The sequence below is a fragment of the Aquila chrysaetos genome, chromosome 20 (assembly GCF_900496995.4).
Source record: "Aquila chrysaetos chrysaetos chromosome 20, bAquChr1.4, whole genome shotgun sequence".
NCBI classification, from domain to species: domain Eukaryota; kingdom Metazoa; phylum Chordata; class Aves; order Accipitriformes; family Accipitridae; genus Aquila; species Aquila chrysaetos.
The window spans coordinates 22,534,782-22,556,687 of NC_044023.1; the positions used below are offsets into that span (position 1 = coordinate 22,534,782).

Genomic DNA, 21,906 nt, shown 5'->3' on the forward strand with positions numbered 1-21,906 from the left:
GTGAATGCCCAGCCTGGACACATCCCAGTGAGGGCTTTTGTGTCTGATGCTGAGCCAACTCGTGACCTTGCAAAGAGAGTGAAATTATCTCGTGCGATTGTTTAGTGAAAGGACAAGAGAGGTACAAATAGACATGGTCTAACGTGCTCTCTCCCTGGAGCCGGCAGGACGAGGAGAGCCTTCCCGCAGGTATTTTTGTGAGCCGGCTGTGGTAAATCGTCCAGAACGCTTTACAAACTCCGCAGAAAGTCAGCAAGCCGCGTTCCCGCCCGCTGTAAACTCCCACTCCTCCGTATCAGCCTAAGGCAGCAGAAAACACAGCCGCGCAGCCCTTCTACGAGCGGTCCTTACCCCCCGGGTTCAGCCGTAGCCCCATCAGCTGGCTCGCGCGCCTTCCTTCGGGCGCTCGGCGCCGCCGAGGGATGGGGCGAGAACACGCAGGACCGACCTCCCCGGGCACGGGGAGAGGGACGTGGATCGTCCCGCCGGCATCCCCACCTCCCGACGCCCGCCGCGAGCCGGGGCCAAGCCAGCGGGGCTGCGCGGGACCGCCGCCGTACCGGGGCTTCGTCCCCGCGGTCGGCCGCGCAGTCGCCGACGGATGTTGCTGTGGCGATTGGAAGTCATTTGGCCGGCATTAAAAATAAAGGAATAAACTCATTTTTATGACACAACGCATAAAATGCCTGGCCTCTGCTGGGAGTCTAAATTTGGCCTGTTTGGTTAATTTGATGGGATGCCACGAGCGAGCGCATGATTTGAAACCACAAGTCATTTTTCTCCTTGGAAGAGTGGATAACTGAGTCTATTAATCTGACAATACATTTAAACTGAGTTATTGTGACAAGGGACTTCCATTATCCATTTCATCTAGTTGCAAACTGTCAGAATAAATCTCAGGGGGTTAGGGAAAAAAGCTGCCTTCCTTTGTTTGCTGTTTTTATATGCCACAACAGTTTAGATTTGGTTCACTTTAACTCATGATACTGTATAACTGTACGGAGGGAAGCTCACAGAGAACCTAGTACAGAAAATGGCAACTTTATGGTCATCAAAGTTTTTTTTTAAAAAGGAGTCAGGACGGTAACATTTGACCACCTGGCAGTATCTTGACATTGACTTCAATGACGCTTTTTTCTTATACCTTTCTGGTTTTTGACTACAACTGGTTCTCCCTTCAGAATCGATTAACAAATACCTTTGGAAATTAACAAGTGCTTTCCTAAAGCCCTCTTTTTGTCTGGCTTGTAAAGCAAGTTGACTTAAATAGTTAAAATTCTTATAACCAGAAATGAACCAACATAAGGCATAAAAGAGTAAGCAATGGTGTCAAGCTTAAGATGTCAAACTGGAATTCAGAAGGCTGGGATTCAATTTGATGGCTCTACCACTGACTTCCTAAATGTAGGGTAACTTATTTGCCCAGCAGTTATGCAGACAATGATACTTTCTTACTATCCATTATTGGCTTATTTTTGTAATTAAACCTGTTCTAGTAGAAGAACGGTATTTATTGATGTACCTGGTAACCGGCCAAGAAGTCTAGTGGCCAGAAAGGTTGGTGCTGCAGAGCCCAGACCCTGCTCCGCTGCGTGGCTGCAAGTCTGCTCCGGCACGAAGAAGGAGGAGATAGTTTGGGGAAGCCAATGTCACTCCTGGCCTGCAAAACAGACATGCAAAATTCACAATAAATTCAAACCCCTGTGTGCTCACGTGTGTGCATATATATGAATGAAAGAAGGTAGGTGACAGCATGCAAATTGCTGCCTGGGGAGCTTGCTTTTCATCAGTCCCCGTGGGCTGCAGCCCTGGCCAGTCCCCCACTGAATGGGAACTTTGAAGGTTTCCTCCTGCAGTAATGACACTTTAACCCCTGTCTAGCACTTTGTTGTCAATTATTCCCCTTAAGTTTCATTTCAAAGGCACTGAGAGCTGCAGGAAGTCCAGAGAGTGGCAGATATATGCACAGCAACACCCCCTCCACACATTTTAATTACATCCTTTACGGATAAATATTAGTTTTGAGAAGTGAATTTTGGAGGTTTTTAAGAAATGCTAAAAGCTGGCTGTGCTCCCATGCAAAACACATGCATAAGCTCAAAGGCCAAGTGCACTGGAGGAAAAAAAAGAACCCCAAACCAAAAAACCCACATGTTTCTGGAGGGCAGATAAGAACCATGTTTATGAGGCAGCATTCTTGCTTTGAGTCACAGCTCTGGATTTTGAGTCCAGGTTCCCATTAACTGTAGCACTGGAGATGCTCTGACAGGGCAGGGCTGTCAGAGGGGGGGGTGAGCCGCAGCTCCCTGGGCACGTTACACCAACCTGGATATACAAACGTGCATACGTCTGGCAGGTTTTTATATAAAAAGGGGCTGCACTCCCAACAAGATTTGGTTGAAACAAATAGTCTGGCCAGCCCTAGTACATAGAATATATCACACCTTGAAGCCAGGGGTGAGGACAAAGGAAAAAAAAAAAAAAAAAAAGCTGTTTGTCTTAAAGTCTTTTACACATTAGGTTAATTTCTTAAGATGACTCCGGCAAGAAATAAACATTGTGACTTCAACTAATTTTAATTCTACCCTCTCAGCACTATTCCTGTGAAACAATGAAAACTCTAATTCATGATCTTCCCCAAAGTCATCATTTGGTCTCAGGAGGTGGTCGGAAGCTCAGTACAAAATGTCAGTGTCACAACTTCACAGCTCGACACTTGCTTTTGATCAGATCTGGGAAGTGAGAATAGATGCAATATGCTCATTCCTTTACTGTCACTGCAGAGTATTCATTAGTTTTAATTATTTTTTAGGTTCTAGGGGGAACCATTAAAAAAATTAATCACAAATGGAAGGAACAGCAGCCTCATGTGGCCATAAAAAGACAATAAAGCATTTTAGGATACACACTTGTTATGATTTATACTCAAAACAGGACTAGAGGTAGCATATGGTGATTGCCATAAAGTAACATTTATTATAAAAACATGGAAATTTATCTCTAAGCTTGGTTGTATGCAAGAAGTTGCATTTACTTTAACTTATATTCAGATTGTTGAAATACAACAACTGGGTTTGGGTTTGTTTTTTTTTTACTGAGCCAGGTTACTACAAGCCTCAGCCTGTTGTCCCTATAAACATAACCTTTAAGCATACTTTCTTTTCATTGATTTCAGCTGAACTGTTCATATGCTTGGATGCAGGAGAGGTTTAGACATAAGTCAGCTCCTGCTCTGGGACAACGACTGCTACACCAGCTTTGTGCTCGTCTTTCGCAAACGGAGGAGGTACCACCGCTGACTTCAGCAGCAGACTCTGCGTGCCCAAAAGGTCCCTCTAATTAGTTCAAGGTTTGCTTTGCTTTAATTTCAGCATCTCAAAACTAGTAAACATCTTGGGTGATAATTACTATAAACAGGTTATTATTAGTTACTGCAAATAAGAAAAAATAGCATGTAAAACTATCACCTTAGTTTCTTCTTGCCAACTGAATCTGTATGGCTGGGAGGAACATCAGAAAAAGCAGAAATTTACCATAGAGACATGTTTCCAAGAAGGCAGCACTAATATTATGAAGTATTCCTATTAAAATCTGGAAATCATAAAATTTTAATATACATTTTACAGCTTTTATGCAATGCACCTTGAGGAATAGGACAGGACACACCCCGTTAGGGAAGAAGACAGCACAGGGCTGGCAAGAACAAGGATGGTGCCGGGGTGAGGAGTGAAACACGACGTCTCCAGAGACCACGCGGGCGCCGCGGACGGCACGGCCTCACCCAGCCCGGCTCGAGGGGAAGGTGCCGGCAAAGCACCCGGTACAAGTTGCACTGCCTGGTTTCCCCAAGCAGCAAAAGGATGCCTGTGAACACCGAGATATGACAGTTCCCTGGTTGAATCCTGCGGACCGAATCTGTCCCTGGTGCAACGCACGCTCCCGACGGATTTAAATACTGAAACGCCTCAGCGAAGAGGAGTTCAGGGTGCACAACCAAGTTCTGCTTTCATAGGCTGTGAAAGTATATTTTTTTAATTCAGCAGTAACGGACTGAAGTGGAACTGTCTCAGTAAATAACCAGCAGAAATAAATGAGTGCTGCGTGGCCAAGATACTGAAATGTCGCAAGACCTCTCCTCATTTATTTCCTGTCCACTTCAATATTTTTAATTCCCCCAATCCAGTCCAGAGCAACCTACAGGGGTATCCTTAAATGTCAGTGCAGACACGAGCCAGCCTGGCACCGCTGGGGAAGGGGCTGGCTTTAGGAACGCGAAGCCGAGACACGCCGAGAGCAGCGACACGGAGCTTCTCATCCCTCCTTTCCGAGCAGGGCCGGGAATAAAGGTCACTCGGCACACGGGATGAAGCCAACAGCCTCTCTGCTGCTTTGCACATAGCAGAGCTCGGGCACGAAAACCCAGCCTGCTGGCCCCGTTCCCGCTTGCCGAATACGTGTAAAATTTAGCTCGGGAGCTGCTTGCAGAGTTTGAGCCGTGCCTGCAGAGCCCGGCTGTTCTGGCAGGGCGAGAGGCACATTGCTTATGCTGTTTGCACTGCCAAAGCAGCACGTGAGTCTTCCCTACCAATGCAGAAAAAGATTTCTAGGCTGTCGGTTCAGAATTAAACCATCATATCTTCCTAGTCTAAAAAAAAAAAGGTCCAATGCTAAGTGTACCACCTACAGCCCTGCCGCTCGCTGTTCCTAGTTTATAGTCTATTCTTTTCCCTCTCCAGTCTGATCATGTTTGAAGTCTGGGAGACAAAAAGGTCAAAGTTGTAAAATAACTGCTGTCTCCTTCTCCCTTCCTTCCCTCCAGCACAAGAAAAATGCAAGAAGTGGGTTTCCAATTTTTTTAAAGGAAAGGTAATCGTTCTACCTCATCTAGCTTATCATTTCCGTAGAAGCAAGAAACATATTACCATCCCCACAGAGATCCTTCTCCTTATCTTGCAGTGAACTTCTTCATACTTAGGTCTGCTGACAGACGACTGCAGACAGAGAGCTAACGAAACAGAGCTGGAAAACCATCACGTTTAGCCTCTCCTCCAAAAAAAAGCCACACAACCAGACTAACCAACGTATTCCTTCCTTGAAAATGGTTGAAATGAACATCAGGAAATGCTGAAGGTTATAAGCACCTTTTTCAGACTATGCCATGCTGCTTCTGCAAGGTGCTGTGAAGCTCCTGGTCGGTGCCAACACAGATATAACATTGAAACACACAGGCCAGATCCCGGGCTGATGTAAATCCGTGTCTCCAGTGGAACTCTGGTGACTGTGATGGAGAGTGGGGAGTGACAGGATTGGGGTATTTATTTCAATTAAGTAGTATAAAGCATCAGATCTAAACAGAGCTGTAGGCAAGGGATTTGGTTATTTAGAATTATTCTGCATTAGAATTACACTGGCTCTATAGTTCTATAGTGTACTCAGACATTATATGAAATTAGTCACAACAGGGAGAAAGAATCAATCAGCCCTGGCTAAGGAATTGAGATAATAATGACTCATTTGACCAGATTGCTCTGGAAAATTAATAATGACAGTGGTAATTACTAACCTGGGATAGCTGCAGTGCTCATTATTCTCCTTTTACTCTATTGAATGTTAAGTATTATGAAGACGTTTGTTAGAAACACAGTCTTGTCTGCAGGCTTTCAATCACAGACAAGGACTCTTCGAGAGGTCTGAAATCTGTCCTCCTTTTACACTCACCGGGACACAAACCCAGAACAACTGTAATATTTGATATATGGCATAGAAAGCAGCAAATAAGGTATTATTCGCAAGAGTTAGTGTCTTGCAAGCCTGATCCACAGCAGTTCTGCTGCCTTTGCTCACCCGAGGACCTGGCCCACCACCTCCTTTTGGGGAGGGAAGAGTTGATGCTTCTCTGAAGATCCCATCGTTTCATTAACCGTTTTATCACCTGTGTCAGCAATCAGCCTCTTTGCTGACAACAACTAAAAGTGGTGCCTTTTACAGCCCATCAACCCGACTCCTCAATCAGTGAGACACATCAAAGTCAAAGGGGAGCAGGTTTCTCCCCAGGACAGGCAGCAATGCCAAGGGCAGAACGTCCCCGGCCAGGGAATGCAGAGACTCCCCGAGCCGAAGAGCTCATCCAAGGCACTTTGGGGATAGAAAATGTTCTTTAATATAACCACAGAGAGATATTAGACTCTAAAAAGCTGTGAGTGACTAACAATAAGGACAGCTAGCAGCTGTGCTCTCAAACATCTGTTCCACGCCCCACAGAGTGCATTGCACGACTTATTTATATTTTAAGTGGATCAGCAGAGGGTTTACCTTCTGTTGAGCAGCAAGCGATGAAACTGAATGCCCTGTAACAAGCGGGAGAAGAAAAAAAGTTCTTCTTTGGTAACATTGAAGGGAAATAAATTTCTAATTTTCTGAACAAGGCAGAGGTTTCTCAAAGCAGCAGCTATCCTCCTCAACTGAGGAATCTTGAACTCCTAGTCAACTTTCCTAATTACTGCCATTTTCCTGCCAAATTCTTTTTCCCAGCTGATTTAGGCCAAAATTGCTTTCAGCCTTATGAAATGGGCTCTTTTAAGGCACCCTATATACATGTCATTGATTTTTTACTTTAATCCCTTAGCGACCAAGTTGTGTTGTATGCTAACTCCCTCTTTTTCTGTCGAGATTGTCAAACGTGCTACTCTTCCAGAACGAATCATAAATTTAAGAATCTGAACTATAGACGTTAGAAGGTCGGAGCACGTTTTAGTACTAGAAGTACAAGCCATCTATTCAAAGTCCCCTGTGATAAGGCAGCTTTTCCTCCTCCGTAGCCAGCCGTGCCACCCTCCAGGGAGCTGTAATGTTATTATGGGGCCCCAGTTGCACCCCCAAGCCTGTCAGGCTTAAGCAAGAGAGCTAAACAAGCTAAAGCTGGTTCAGCATCTCTCCCTCGCCCCAGCCCCCTCTCGAAGGACTCGCAGCACTCGGGCAATGCGGTACCCAGACACACCTGAGGACTTTATCCCACAGGGATGTTCTTCTGCGTGATCTTCTCTGCTGCGATTTCTACAGGCAGGGATGTGCCACCAGGACAGTGCAGATCACAGCGTTGTCCCTCCTAATACTTAAACCCCAGTGAGCCATTCCTGGGAAAAGTCAAGGCTTTTTTATTTACAAGTGTAGCATCGTTAATGCCACTTACCTTTATGATTTCACCTCCTTATTGTTCCGTAGATTGTTTTCAAACAAGGCGAGAACAGTGATGTTCACTGCGTGTGTGATTTTATGAAATGTCAAGAACGGGGGACATGAGCTCTGCTGGGGTAAAGGAAGATGATGACAATTTTTAACTGCAGTCTCTGCCTTCAGGAGCCTTGTTTAGCTCCTTGACAAACCCACCGTCACCCAGCTTTGTTGCTGCACCGTGCATATGTCCAATTATTCTGGTACAGCATGGCACGACAAAATCCAGCCACACAATCCAAACAGTACGCTTTTAGTCTAAAAATCCAGTTTTTCTTTTAAACCTCTTTTTCCCCATTGCCAGGACAGATCCTGGCTCCTTAATGGTACTGAAATCCAATCCTTCCTCTGGAGGAAGTGGGAATTGGATCACTGCTCTCCAGGGTTGGTGCTGCCTGCTCCAAATGGTTTATTTTATTAATCTCTGCAGGACTGAAGAAATAGCCAAACAGGCTACATTTGCAAAGGTCCCCCTGCTGTGTTAGCTCTGACCACTGCCTGAATATTAAAAAAAACCCCACTATAAATAGAACTCACCTTGTGCATTTCTCATAAGGAGATTTCGCAGGATTTAAGAGAGGTCAATGAAATTAAATGAGACGCATAAAGTCAACAGGAACCCAAGAATTACAAAGGAGATCTTGCAACCATTAACCCACCGAGACAATGTGACCAGAGACCTGTGACATGTCCCCAGAGCCAGCAGGTCTGTCCTACTGACTTCTCCATGCTCTGCCTCCGGTCCCATAGATAACCACCGTCACGCGTGGGTGCCAGCACCTTTCCATAAACCATTTACAGGAATCACTACGGCAGCAGCACTCGCATTTCCCGAAGGATTCAAGACCAAACGGAGCTTTCCCAAAGAATTCAGGACACAGTCACGCTGGATGTTGAGCTCTTTTGAGTGTCTCACTATAAGCATCAGCAGCTTCAGCTACGAGTGCTAAATGTTGAAAATAACTGGCCTAAGTAGGTGGGAAATCCATCAGTTTGAGACCAGGGATCCTGAAGCAAGGATGAAGAGAGCTGTTCTGCAGCACAAATGCCTTTCACAGCTTATCTGAACCACAGCAACCTGTTAAATCTCAGTCTCTGCTTGCAGCTGTGCTCAGCTAAGGCTGAAATAGTCACTTATATAGTCACCTCCACCTGGGAGGATGTCACCTGCAAGCACATTTCACCAGCAAGCCCGAATTTAGTACACTTATGATCCTGACTGACTATAACACTTCAAATGATCCATGCCTGCTCTGTGCATTTCCTTCTTCAGCATAAACAAAGGTACCAAATTTCTGTTCAAAAGTGCATGCAAGCTCAGAGAGTTAATTATTGTAATTATCAATTGAACAGACTCAGAATGCTAATCTATTATAAAGTGGTCTGTTAATTGGTGTTAAACTGTCATTAGCCTGCCATTTCCCATGTTATCAAGCTGACCTGGAGCACAGCACCGTTTTAAAACCAATCCATTTCTCATTTCTGGCAAACACTGATTGCAGATTTGAAAAGAAGGAAAAAAAAAAAAAAATCTACATACCTGGAACTGAAGTTATTCTAACAACAAAGGAAAACATCATTCTGCTGTTTTAAATCACAGGGGTTTTGATGCATGTAAAACCGTACTTGTGGGTACCTTTCTGCGTACTGCTTTTTGCCTTGCTCCCTCCAGCAGTACCCGTGTCGGTCTGGCTGCTGACCCTGACCCTCCTGGTGTGGGGCTTGGGCTCTGCCAGCTCGGGTGCTCACCGCTGCCAGGGCGCTGACTCTATTCCCAAGCTGCAGATCTGCAGGTGGAGCAGAAGCTTTCCTCCTGGTGCCCGAAGCCGCAAGCCTGCAGCCTTCTCCATCGCGGGAGCCTCCCATTTCCCAAGCCACCAAGCACAGCCTCCATCCGCTCCTCCTTCGCTACCACCGGGGGCTTAAGACCTGGTACCTGCGGAGCACCAAACTTCCAAGACCAAACATCCAAGAATAGCCATGGTCAGCACGACAGCACCTCATCAGCCCCACGAATCACTTTAAAAGCACCCAGAGCTGCCCTAAGGGGGTCCTAGAAAAAAAGGGGCAGGACCCAGCCTGGTCTCTTCCACTCTAAAAGTTGGTGCCTTTGGCCAGTTCAGACTACCAGACTTTGGGCTTTAATTTAAAGAAGTGGAGACAGAAGATTGGCTTAGTTACTTCTCAGAGGTCAGTTATAAAATCCGGGCACCCAGCGGGGCAATGAACTTCCACTTAAATATGCTGCAAGAGGGACAGACGGTATTTCAATTTCAGACGATCATCAGGGAAGGCAGCACTGCTGACTGCTCTCTTCCCCAAAAGCTGTCGCTGAAGTGGCATAACCCGCCAGAGCATTTCTCAGGATATCTCACCTGGCTGACAGTTATCTATACTAATATTTCTTTCTTTTTATTTTATTAAATAGCCAACTTTAAAAGTTCAAGGGAACTTAAAATGACCTTTAGAAAGTCAAAAAATTATTCATTGCCTGAGACAATTTCACCATGGAGCAATCTCTGAAATACTTACCCACTTGCACATTGCCTCCCTCTCCCTGTGAGAACCCACTACACCCATTTCACTAACTCTCACCGGAGGATACAGGGCAGAATTTTCCAATTTGACAGATGTGCAAGAGTTTGAATAGGGGAGCAGTGCATTTTCTATATGCTAATCAGAACCTCTTGGTGTTCAGGTACCTTTCAAATCAGGTCTAGGATATTAGATAAAGGAAAAAAGGCTCAGAGATTCAGAAAGCCTGTGGAAATAGTGACTTGCCATTTCCCGAGACTCTTTCCACCATGTTTTAGCGATAACTAGGAAAACAAAGTCTGTGTCATTTAGGATTATCTCCAGTTCTTCCTACTTTTCTTTGTACTCCTTGCCAGTGCACAGCTGTTGTTCGAGCTCCTTTATGTCGTTTTTCACTTTCCTTCCAGAATCCTTCCATCACCTGCCTTTGCATGTTGAAATACTAACCAGATCACTGGAGAAGTACAAAAAGGAAAGAAATAAAATTTCAGTGCCATCAGTAATAAACATAGGAAGTTCCTAGAAGTGGGAATCCATCTAACTCAATGTCTTTCACTACTGATGGCTATTATTCCTCCACTCAGGCTTTTCTAAGACATCTGACTATTTATCACTTTCTTTGCTTACACTGGCAGAATACCCAAGTATACCTGCGTGACCCTCATTTCTTCTTTTCCTCAAAAAATGTGCGAAACTTCTTCTATTTGATACTCTTTAGTGCCACACAGATGGTCATCCACAGGAAATTCCCATTTATTTTAGTCCATAAGACCCTGTTACGTTGATAAACTGATCCATGTGGCAACCAGCCATCCCGTTCCTTTTTCTTGGTAGCAGATAAGCTAAGAGGCCAACATCACTTCTATGCAGAAAACATAACCCCAAAATTGCCCATGCAGCAATACGACTTCTTTGTCAGCATCTTCCACCTGAACTGGAAGTCAAATTAATTCTCGCAGCCGACAGATACCTCTTCAAAGAGCTCTAACGCAGATCATCAGTACTGTCTGTCAACTTCTATCTCTCTGAATAATTTTCTTGGCAGTAGCTGCTGCATAAAAGTCATACATACCTATATGAGTTTTACACATTACACTGAACATTATGCAGTGGTACCAGTGACCAGGTTTTTTTGGCAGGAGATTAGGAAACTGTCGGTCCCCAGCTTTTTCTCAGCCTGCCCTATCACAAGCAGAATTTATTGTTGCTGGGATACTGTCACCAGGACATCCACTGGACGTTTTGCTTTGCTTATCTTTTACTCTTCAAAGTGCTACATATTCCCTGTCTTTTATCTAACTCCCTCATTACTATTCCATCCATTGCTTACGCCTTTACAGTTCCTCCAGTTGCATTCATGTGATCTTGCTGCCTAATTTTCTGCCGGTGACTTCAAATTCTGCTTGAGTGTATGTTCCCTTTACTGCAAAAAAGGAAAATAAACCTATACAGATGGAAAGCTACCTCTTCTGCTGCTCGGGAAAATGGACTCCACAAGCTTTCCACTAGAGGTATCACTCAGGCTTGCAGAAGACTGACAAGCATGATGTCAAGGACAGCTGTCAAAATCAGAAATGCTCATTATGGCTTCCTCTACACTTAATCACGTTTGCTTTTACTTCACTTTACTGATATCACTGACATGGTCCAAAACAGATGTAGAGACTGAGCAAAGACCAACAGCAAGTTTCTGCTATTTCAGGAGATTGAGATCTTGTTCAGCATAGTTGTTCAAGGGAGTGCCTCCTCTAAGCACCATTCTTTTAGAGAATGAACAAACAAGTAAAGAGAAATGTTGTTGCATTGATCTGTAATTTGTCCTTAATTACTTTAGGATTGAAATCAAAACATAAAGGTTTCCACAATACTGTTAAGAAACTGGTTTAGTGCAGGGAAAATAATTAAAACCTGTCTTGGGACGCAATGGACTCCTTGCTAATGACTTTTCACAAGCACTAACAATGACATTTACAGAAAAGAAGGAAAACTGGAGAATGACATGAAACGCTATTTGAGCATTGTTTCTGTTTTCTAAATCTATCAAAGATGTACAGCCTTTCTTTAACAGAAGGCATGCAAAAAGCACAGGGATCTCTCATTTCTTGGATGGTTAGTCAAGACTTACTGTTCAGCAGATGCACATAAGAAGTGTGTTTCTTCTGCACTGAATAAATGTCCTTCCTTACAGGCATTTGCTTTTGATACTCAGCCGAAGTGGCCTGTTGGGAGATCAGAGACGGAGAAACTCAGATGACTGGCTTGCTGCTTCTGCTTCCTTTGGCAAGAAGTTGGGTGCTAATTTGAAACAAAGCATTGGCTTTTTTTATGGGGTGTGTGGGCTGGCAGCCTTATGCTTGCAAAGGCATGCAAGGCTACAGGCAATGGGCTTTTTTTTTTTTTTTTTTTCCTTTTAAATATACCCCAAAAGGTCCATTGTCCATTTTCATCAATCTAAATGCTGTATAGAGGTTCCCAATTAATGACTGTGCCTCAGCTCCTGTTGAGGGTGATGGCAAAACTCCTAAAGCCACATTGGTTTATGACTCCAAGTACCAACATTTTTTCCCCCACATCAAGAAACCACATCTAGCGGCATCACCTATTGCATTAGAAACTCCCTTAAAGAAGCCACATCTACTGGAACAGCCCCATCAGCCAACATTGGTGCTTACCGTGTAGGTAATTATTTCTGACTGCTCCATTTGCTTTGCCATTATTACAGCGGTGCCATGACTTTTCTTTCACATATTGAAACGATGATGGAAATGATGTATTTTGTATGTGTCCTAAGAATCCGTAAGGGTCGCTGGATTTTAAACTGTTCCTCTTTAACTTGGCTATTCCTGTTGTGGTGCTGGGTTTAATACTGCAAATTAGTACCAGACCGCTCTGATTAGTTTCTTCATGCCTAGGGCTAGCTCATTAGTGACCTTATCAGGATTTGTCCGTGCGGATAGAGAGCAAACTAAAGCATGAATTTGCAGAGCGCTATTTCTCAGCAGTAACTCCCTTCGTGGATGCTCCTGCTGAAAGCAAGCTCGCTCCCTTTGCGAGCGCAGTAAACGCCCTGCCCGCCTCAACCCCTTCCAGAAACCGCTCTCCCCGCAGTCTCTGCAAAGACAACAGAGAAAAGGCAACCTAGATCTCAGGGGCAGTGGGGGGAATCACCTTCTAAAGAGCATCCTGCTCCATTTGCTCTCTGCGGGGACAAGCCCCTCCGTTAAAGCACCGAGTTAGGACCCGCGCTGCCGGCGCGGCGCGGTGACGGCGGCAGGACCCCCGGCTCACGCGCGTCGACCTCCCGGGCTGAGATGGAGAGAACAGGGCAGCCACATGCGGATGAGGAGCTGGTGACGACCGGGAGGGCCCTGGCGATCGCCAGCTCTACTAATTGCCTAAATTCACTCATTTTCCGACAATGTGAGGCGAGGAACCCGAGTAAATTGCTGGGGCGGGTTACGTATAACCCTTTGCTGCAGGCAGGTTGTAAAACTACAGGCTAGCTTTAAGAACTGTCTGGCCTCCACAATTGTATTTTTTCATGTAGTCATTTCCTAATTAACAATTTTTCCCCTTTGAAGACTTGCAATTTTTTTTTTTTCTTTACTGACAGCAGCAAAATTATTTATCCCACTTCCTCACGTAGAGGTTCACTTAATGTTCTAATGAACAATGGCAAGAAGAGAACAATACAGGAGAATACACATAGTTACCCCCTGCCCGGATCAGAGAGAAATTTCTTATCTTTGACACCTGCTGGCAATTAATCCTTTGCATGCTTGAACTGACAATTAGTAGCCCTCCTGTAACGGGATTCAAGCATGTGAACCCAGCTGCCGTTCAGCGCTGCCCTCTGCCTCCCTGGGGCCGCTGGAAGGGGCCAAATCCTGCTCTTTTATTTTATAGCATCCAAGGAGGAACTTCTCTCTCTCTTTCCACTATCTGTTAAGGGGGGGCACTTTGGCACGCACCAGGTTGGAACCCCTGTTTTTACGCACCTTTGGTTTGACGTGAATATCTCTCTTGTCTGTGGGGAAATTCGTGTATTTTCCTACAAAACCCATTTGGATTGGGGGGCTCTGTCAGTCTTCTCGTGGTTCTGCATCAGGCACGTGCCCTGTTGGACTGCGCTTGCAGGAAAAGCCTCTCCTCCTCCACCCGGCGTGGTGACTGCTGAAGTTATCCTACCTTAATTTCCAATTCTTCTGCTCAACAGACAAAACCAGCTTTCACTTACTTGCTCCCTACTGGACCTGACTCTGATGAAGGATTTTTCTTTCTCACTTGCTTGTGACCCAGTAACCTGCTGTGCTGCTCCTCCTCCAGAGGTCTGGCATATAAAGCAATGAACAGCTACAATAATTACATCTGTTAGCTACCGATTTTTTTTTTTTTTTGAGTTTGTCTGGGAATCTGGAAGGCCAGGAACCTTTCTGTAACATCAAATTAACTTGCATTTAAACTTCAACCCTATCGAGTACTCGGTACAGTTTTTCAGTCCAGTGTTTTGTTGGAATATAACAATACTTTCATTTTGCCTATCTGAAAATATTTCTGCGCTACATAAAGTGAGCCAGCTGTACACAGTGTAGAAAACTGAATAGAAATACTGTATGGAAATATTGTAAAGAATACTGTTCTTTGAAGTGCTAGTGGCATTTGAAAGCCATCTAATGCTTTAAAGAACAGTATTTCATTAAGTATTTCAAAGGAACTTTGGAGCTATTATTTCTTATTTTGCTATTAAAACCTGTAAGTTTGAAAATTAATCATTATAGGACCTTTGATGCAAAAATCTATGAATAAAATAAATTCGGAAGGCTATTTTCACACTAAGTTATATTAAAACATTCCTTCATCTCCCTTATTAATTTAATGCACATCTCACAAATTATCTTAAATATTAGGAATAATATTCTACTAAATAATCCAAACCCCCTATGGCTTCTTGAATTTTCTCCCAGTAACACACTATGATATTTCTCACTGCTTTCTAGTGACCTTTAAATAAACTCCTTGGGTTACTAATTAGCATGATAAACAATAGAGTCCCATTTCACGGGCAATTTCATGGTCAAGCAGCCCACTAGAGACAGGCTGCACGCTCTGCAATATTCATACCTGCAGCAAGCATTGCAGCAGCTCTGTAAAAGACGTTTTCTTTCAGCAGTATTTCTAGGAACACGTGCCAGTACATTTTTGCTTAATTCCCGATAGCTGAGCCTAATTCTTTCATTAGCACGCGTAAGATCTTAGAGGAGTGGTCTCGCACAGAAAGGGAAAGACATGTTTTAAGATTCACAATCACAGCAGCAAACTGCCCTAATGACAGTGCAGCCCGACAGCAGGGACATTTGGTGCGCTGTAGAAGAACAATATACATTGCATCATTGTCACAGTGAATTTCTTATCACTCTGTTCTCAGGGCAAGTTTCTCTTGTCTCTTCTCAATTACGCTTCGTTCGTTTTTATCACAAAATTTAATTTGAAGCAGTTGCTTCGCAGATGGGTTAAAGCAATTTTTTTTTTATTTTTTTTTTTTAATGTTTCAAGCAAGAGAAGACAAAATGATTACTGGTATTGTATATAAAACTAGACCCCGTTATGGCGTAGTATGGGAGACGATCGTGGTGGGAACATCGCAGGCACGTGGGAAGGAGCGCTTTGCACGTCTGCGTATGCTGCAGCTGAACGGTATTTCTGCCCGGCTAGGGCCACGTACCTGCCTGGCTCGCTCCCAAAAAAGCCTCGAGGGGCTCCAGCTGGTGGTCCTCGCTCTGCCGCCGCCACCAGCCCCGCCGGCTTGCCTCCCTCTGCGAGGGGACGACAGGCAGCATCCGTGGCACCTCCTGAAATTTCACAGTGTTGCTGTTGAAAGTAAAACCCCAAACCAACAAAACCCCCAAAAGCCCAAGCGAACAACGAGTCACAGTTACGAAGGACACGAGGAGATTTGAAGAGAGAGAGGCTTGTCTCCCCGCGGGCCACCGGGATGGCTGGATGGGAGAAGCAGGGGATGAGAAAGCAAGCAGAAAGACAAGGGCAGGGTGGTTAAGGGGAAGAAGCGCTTGCTGTCTGCTGGGAAGATTGTTTCTGCTCTCATTTTTGCCACTGACCTCAGGGGAAGGCTTAACTTAGGGGAAAGAGGAGCTGCTCCGCTCTCGCCCCATCCTTCCTCACCGCCTGTCCTCCCCGTTCTGGGGAGATCTTCGGGACGTGGACGACCTCCTGCTGTGCACTTGGACTACCACTAGCATGGTGGGGTAGACTCTACTCCAAAATTCTATCACTGACCGAGGCACAGGACAGCCGGGGCTGGCAGGGACCTCTGGAGACCGTCCCATCCCACCCCTGCTCAAGCAGGGGCAGCTACAGCAGGTTGCCCAGGGAAATCCTTGCAGTCCACGCCACCGGCCACTGGTCCAGCCCGTAATTCATCCCCAAAGGCAGCTTGTCACCTCTTGCTGGTAACTCAGATTAAACCAAGCTGCTTCTTCCTATGGATCTGATAACCTGCGTCTTTGCCCTCGGCTTCTAATCTCTGGCAAAGACAGCATGAAGGAGGTGGACATAAGGAAACGTAAGTTCTGTACTTTGAAGAAGCAGGGAAGATCTGAAACGGGAAGGGTTTGATGTCCCACGTGGGCATGAGGGAGAAACACAAACAAATCTTGAACACACTGACGGTGATCCACACCGATAACACTAAGCGCCCACGGGCAAACGCACCCGGTGCCCTACGGCCCTTCACAGAATTTCCCGGGACATTCGTGAGCAGCAGAGGATGGGAAGATAAACCCTGTGTTCCAACAGCAGCAATGCAAAAAAGAGAAGAGGAAAAACATGAAAGAAGGGTCTATTTGGTTAAAAAAAAAAAAAAAAAAAAAAAAAGGTAAAAGCTGCAGGTACGACGGGGCAAGTCCCCCCCCATCCCCAGGTTTACCAGCCAGTTGCCATAGAAACCTGTTAGTGCACAGCTCTGGGGCCCCAAACGCTGCAAACCTCCTCTGATGCCAAGGAAACCCATCCCTCCACGCCGCGCTCTGGGAAGGTCTGCCCTTCCCCGCTCCGACTCGGGTAACCGGAGCGTGGATAGCTGCAGAGTGCTGAGCTCGGATAGCAGAGTTTCCTAGATGGTGTTTTGTGTTATTTATTTTAAGTGAGTTACAGGCAATCTTTCATTTTATATCTGTATGCCCATATATGAAAATAACATTATGGGCATAATATTCTGGGAACAGACTTATACCGCAGTGCACTAGATAAAGTAAATATTGTACTGATGGAAAAGAAATAACAAAATATTAAAGGAAAATCAATAAATGCTTTAAAATCTCATCCTTCAGCCGTACTTAACTTTGTTTAGGCAGGCAATAAAGTTCCCACGAGCTCTGAAAGCGGGCACGCTGCGGTGCCGAGCTGACCGCACTCACTGCTGGAAGCAGCACAAGCTGGAGAGGGGAGCAGATAACCTCCTCATAGAGACATCAGCACTTTCCTGGTGCCTAGCAAAAAGCATTAAAGAGAGAGCCTGGTTTTTTTTATAACCCAGGCCTATATTAATCAACAATTAGCATTCATCTGAGCACCTCCATACTGGCCCATTACACTGACTACTACCAGCTGTAATGCTGCTCAGGCTGTAGGGCAGGCAAAGGAACCCACAAACACTTTCCTAATTGTTCAAATAAATAAACCTTAGCTTTTTTCACCTTTTTCAGCTGGAGATGTTCGGGGTCATCTCCATTTTCCAGATGAGGGAGAATGGTGGGGGAGCACGCTGGGTTTCGTCCGCAGACCCTGCCTGCTATACTCATTCAAAATGAAGGAGAAGCTGCTGAAGTTAAATGCTTTTCTATATGCCAGTCCTCTTTCAAAAGTGGGTCCAGAATTAGGTTAGTAAGTCGATATTTACACACAAGATGATGTGCCCTGGTTTTCCAAAGTGCTGAATACCCAGCCCAGAAGTTCCCTTGTGGGGCTTGAAACTTTATTTTCAGCATCTTGTTTTATGGAAAGACCATCTGTAACAGCTAGCTCTAGCTGCCATGTAATTAATTCCAAGTTACATAAGCCACTCATGAATAAGCATTATTTTTCATACATTAAACTTGCAGAGACAGGTTTCAGAACTGAATTGGTATTTAGCGAGGTAGGCCTCAGAAATTGTCAATTAATGCTCCTTGACATTTTATAAGTATGTTAATTTATATTAAACCTACTGCAGCTAACTTTGCATAAGATAACACCGAGCCTCAGTCATAAACTAAAAAGAGTTATGCAGTTCAGGAGCATTATGGCCGCCCTTTATCATCTTTTTGACATAATGCACATTGTGTATGCAATGTAGTGAAGATAAACACATATATAAAGCAGGCAATTACCTCAGTTCACACAGACTATCATATTTACGACCATTTGCGGAGGCTTAATATAATTCATTTGCTCTAGGTGCTAGAGTAAATACATCATTATAAACCCACGAGCCAGGCGATGAGAGGCAGGTATCAAGATTTGCTGCCATCCAGCTCAGTCAGCAAAACTTCGTCACTCCTTTCAAAGGCGGTTAGCGGTGGTCGGGGGGAGACTGACGGGAGTCGCTGGGTTCGGAGCCGCTCGCTGCCAAGCAACGGCAGGGAATGCGGCCGGGACAGAGCAAGGAGAGGGTTAACTTTGGCTCCAGAGATTAAAAGTCTCGTTCACTCGAAAGGCAGGCGTGTTTTTGCGAGGAGCTGGCGTGCTTTCGGCCGGGTGGCGGGGCTGAGCACGGCCGTGGCTCGTCCCGCTCCGAATGCTTTGCCTCCCTCAGGGATCCACCGCGGGCTCGGGAGGACGGAGAGCCAGGTTCGACGTGAGCGTGAAGGCGGGAGTCTGAGCAGAACGCAAGGAGACGGCGAGGGAAACGCAGGAATCGCGCGTTCCCAGCGCTGCCCACGAAACACGGCGCGATTACCGCTGGGGACGGCTCCGAGCTGCTGAGCTGGGCTGAAACCGGCAGTTCGGCTTCCAGCCCCACAAACACCTTTCATTAGCGGCCGGGGACGGCTTCCCCAGACGCTTAGACCAGTAATATTGATACATTACATATGACTAATCGGGGGCAATTAAGGCCTAATTACTCTTTCTCTGTTGTGCTCGCTGCAATCGCTCACAGCGCTACGAACGAGCGAAGGGTGGGCAGGCGAACGTGCCATTTGGGTTTCCTATCATTTCACACCCGATTTGATCTGATGCAAAACAGGGAAGGCAGTAAAGAATCAAATCAGAAAAACCATTTAACCTCACAGATCATGAGAGGTCATATCACTCAAAATGCAGCATTTCCCACATTCTCACTTAAACTGGTATCAGCCTGTCTGACTTGAATCCCAAAGACATACAGGCTGTCCAGGCACATATCTGGGACTTGACAGCATCGGGAGTTCTAGATGAATGTTTAGTAAATTTAGTTTTCGATAGGTATTTCCAGAAATTGGAAGCATTTGGGGGTTACATCTTCAACAATCGTTGTCTATTCTTTTCCATAACGAATATGAGTGATTACTTTAGGAGACAAAACACATGGAATTTTTTTTTTTTAAAAAAGATCATAGGGAGTGGTAAGAAATGAATTGCACAAACACAGTGAGAAAACCAAAAAGAGAAGGGCTGTTCTACAAGAAACACAGATGATACCTTGATATCGTACCACTTTGGGAAAGGAAAAAGGGGGGATAAATTAAGCACTTCCTTCTGTAAGTAAGTTTTAAAGTAATCTGATTACAACAGCTCCCACTAGCACCATTCCTTGGCAGCAAAGAATAAAATCAATAATGAACATCAACATTTCCATTTTGTTTAGTGGTTTTGTAACTCAGCCACGAGAATCTGCTTTTCACTTACGGCTTGGCCAAGGGCGGGCCACGACTAACCCAGCTAGAGCTTCTCCAGTTGACGTACACAGGAATTGCTCGTTTATTGATTAACAAAGAACAACACGGCTTCAAAGGTGATACTGTGGTGTAATTATTTTGGAGAAAGTATAAAGCTTTTAGGACTTAGGGCTTGATTTGACTAATGCTGCTGGAGGATTCAACAGAATTTAGTATTTAATGGTCATCTAACATCAGGACGCTGTTGTCTTAATCTATCCTTGAATATTAAAATCTCAAAGTAAAGACTAATCCTTGCTCCCAGGGGTTTAAACAGATAAAATAGAGAGAAAGTAGAACACAAAACCATGGTCCTACAGATCAACTATGCAGTGAACAGACACCAGGCTCTAAGGTCATCGTCTACGGCAGGGGTTTAAACAGATAAAATAGAGAGAAAGTAGAACACAAAACCATGGTCCTACAGATCAACTATGCAGTGAACAGACACCAGGCTCTAAGGTCATCGTCTACGGCTTTTCCCACCAGAGTTTTCGGTCTCTGCTATAAAATAGTTTCCTTCCACTGAATTCAGAGCAGTGCAAAACTTGTCTCAAGTCTATCCCCAGCATTACACCTGTCTACGCACAAATAAGCCGCCCCTGCAGTAATCCATGCCTCGAATATCCATTGATTTCCATGTCCATACAGCTACCCACATCTGGGCAGTGGTTTCCTGCATTCATCACTCAGCCAATGGGACTGGCAGTAGAGGATTGCTGCAGCTCATTATAACAATACTGTTTTCATATTTCTAGATATTCCACCCTCGTACAACAGAAATCATACCACAAAAAGCTAACCGAAGACCTGAAATTTGCCTGTGTAGAGGCAGAGCAGTCTGGCCCTGTTTCTTTATGAACATGTGGAGGTTGGCAGTGGTAAGAAATGACCTTTTTAGAGAAAAGGTGAGCGGCAAGTGCTCCAGCCAGGAGAGGCAAAATATGCTAAGCCTACTGTACAGCACCGGCTTCTGTGATATTCCTCTTCAAAGCCTAATAAATATTTTCTTTCAGAAAAAAAGTAGGACAAAAGACTACGATGTTGCAGTGCTGTAGTTTCATGAAACAAATAAATATGGGTCAGTGGAAAATTCACACCCTTTTCCAAAAGCTTGCCCAAGTTCCCGCTAAACACTCAGAAAAGCAGCTTTGCAATTTCACGGAGTTTGCGTGGTGTCCCGGGGGGACCAGCAGAAAAGGTGGGATGCGGTTTTCAGCTGACAGCCCCCCCCGCCCCCAAGCTCAGCGGCTCTTGGTCTGGCTCGGAGGTTGTCCGTGCCCCCGTGTCCGTGCCCCCGGCAGTGCTGCGAATCCCACTCCTGGGCGCAGCCGCTTACGCTGTGGCCGAAGGACGTGAGCGGCTGGGTGGGCCATGGTGCGGTGCGCTGCCCCGATCAAACCTAAGGAATTTTAGTCGACTGGGGCTCAAACACCTGGCGCCAGCTCAGGGAAGTATTAAGCACATTCCTATTTCCCTTTGAAATAGCGCTGTTGTTGGGTTTTTTTGGTTTTTTTGTTTTAACGAAAACTTACATACTCGCTTAAATCTGGCACTGAAGTGCTGTTTTCTTCTCACAAGCTGCCATCTGCCATATTTTCTGACTCAGAGAACGCTTTCTGAGAGTGGCAAAGTGAGTATAAAATCCGAGGCCACGGCAGGCTACTGGTAGCTGGGCTGAGCTCCCCAGAACCGATACGCTGAGGAAGACCGAGTGACAGGAGAGGCTGAGGCCAGCCAGAGCATCGCTGTTCTCTGCCCCCACCGCCCTCGGAGTGGGATGGCGGCGCTGCAAGCAAGAGCAACAAAAAAGAGATTAATATTCTTCTTACAATAGTTGCAGATTTTCCTAATCCCATGTCCTCTGGGCCACCTTGAAGGTGCTGAGTCTGTCGAGCCTGGGCTAAAGCAAGCACGTTTCATCACACAGAGAAGCCCAAGCTGTCTCACGTTGTGGGAGCAAGCAGACCTTTCTGAACCACTAATGAGCAAATAATTCACTTTCAACTACAAATAGACAGTCTTGTGTAAACTCACAGAATAATCCCACGCTGTACACGAGCCAAAAGCAATAAATGCTCTGCGCCATGTCTTGACAATAAAGCTAATGTACATGGCTTGCTTCATCAGAGAGCGCAGAGCCTTGTTAGCTCAAGCATCCTTCAGCAGAATTTCGGAGGAGTTGGATTACACTCTATAAAAGCCCTGGCACCGTGTCTGTTAAATGACA

General features: G+C 45.3%; 1 long non-coding RNA gene across 1 annotated transcript in view; it reads right to left on the reverse strand.

Annotated features, from left to right (window-relative positions):
- LOC115333392 overlaps window positions 1-21,906 on the reverse strand; it is an 86,610-nt gene that overhangs the window by 35,964 nt on the left and 28,740 nt on the right. The window contains exons 14-18 of the long non-coding RNA XR_005930929.1: window positions 17,478-21,465; window positions 15,488-17,270; window positions 11,891-11,984; window positions 8,867-10,219; window positions 1,523-1,660 (exon numbers count right to left, since the gene is read on the reverse strand). This is a non-coding gene — a long non-coding RNA (uncharacterized LOC115333392). The remainder of the gene's footprint in view (window positions 1-1,522; window positions 1,661-8,866; window positions 10,220-11,890; window positions 11,985-15,487; window positions 17,271-17,477; window positions 21,466-21,906) is intronic.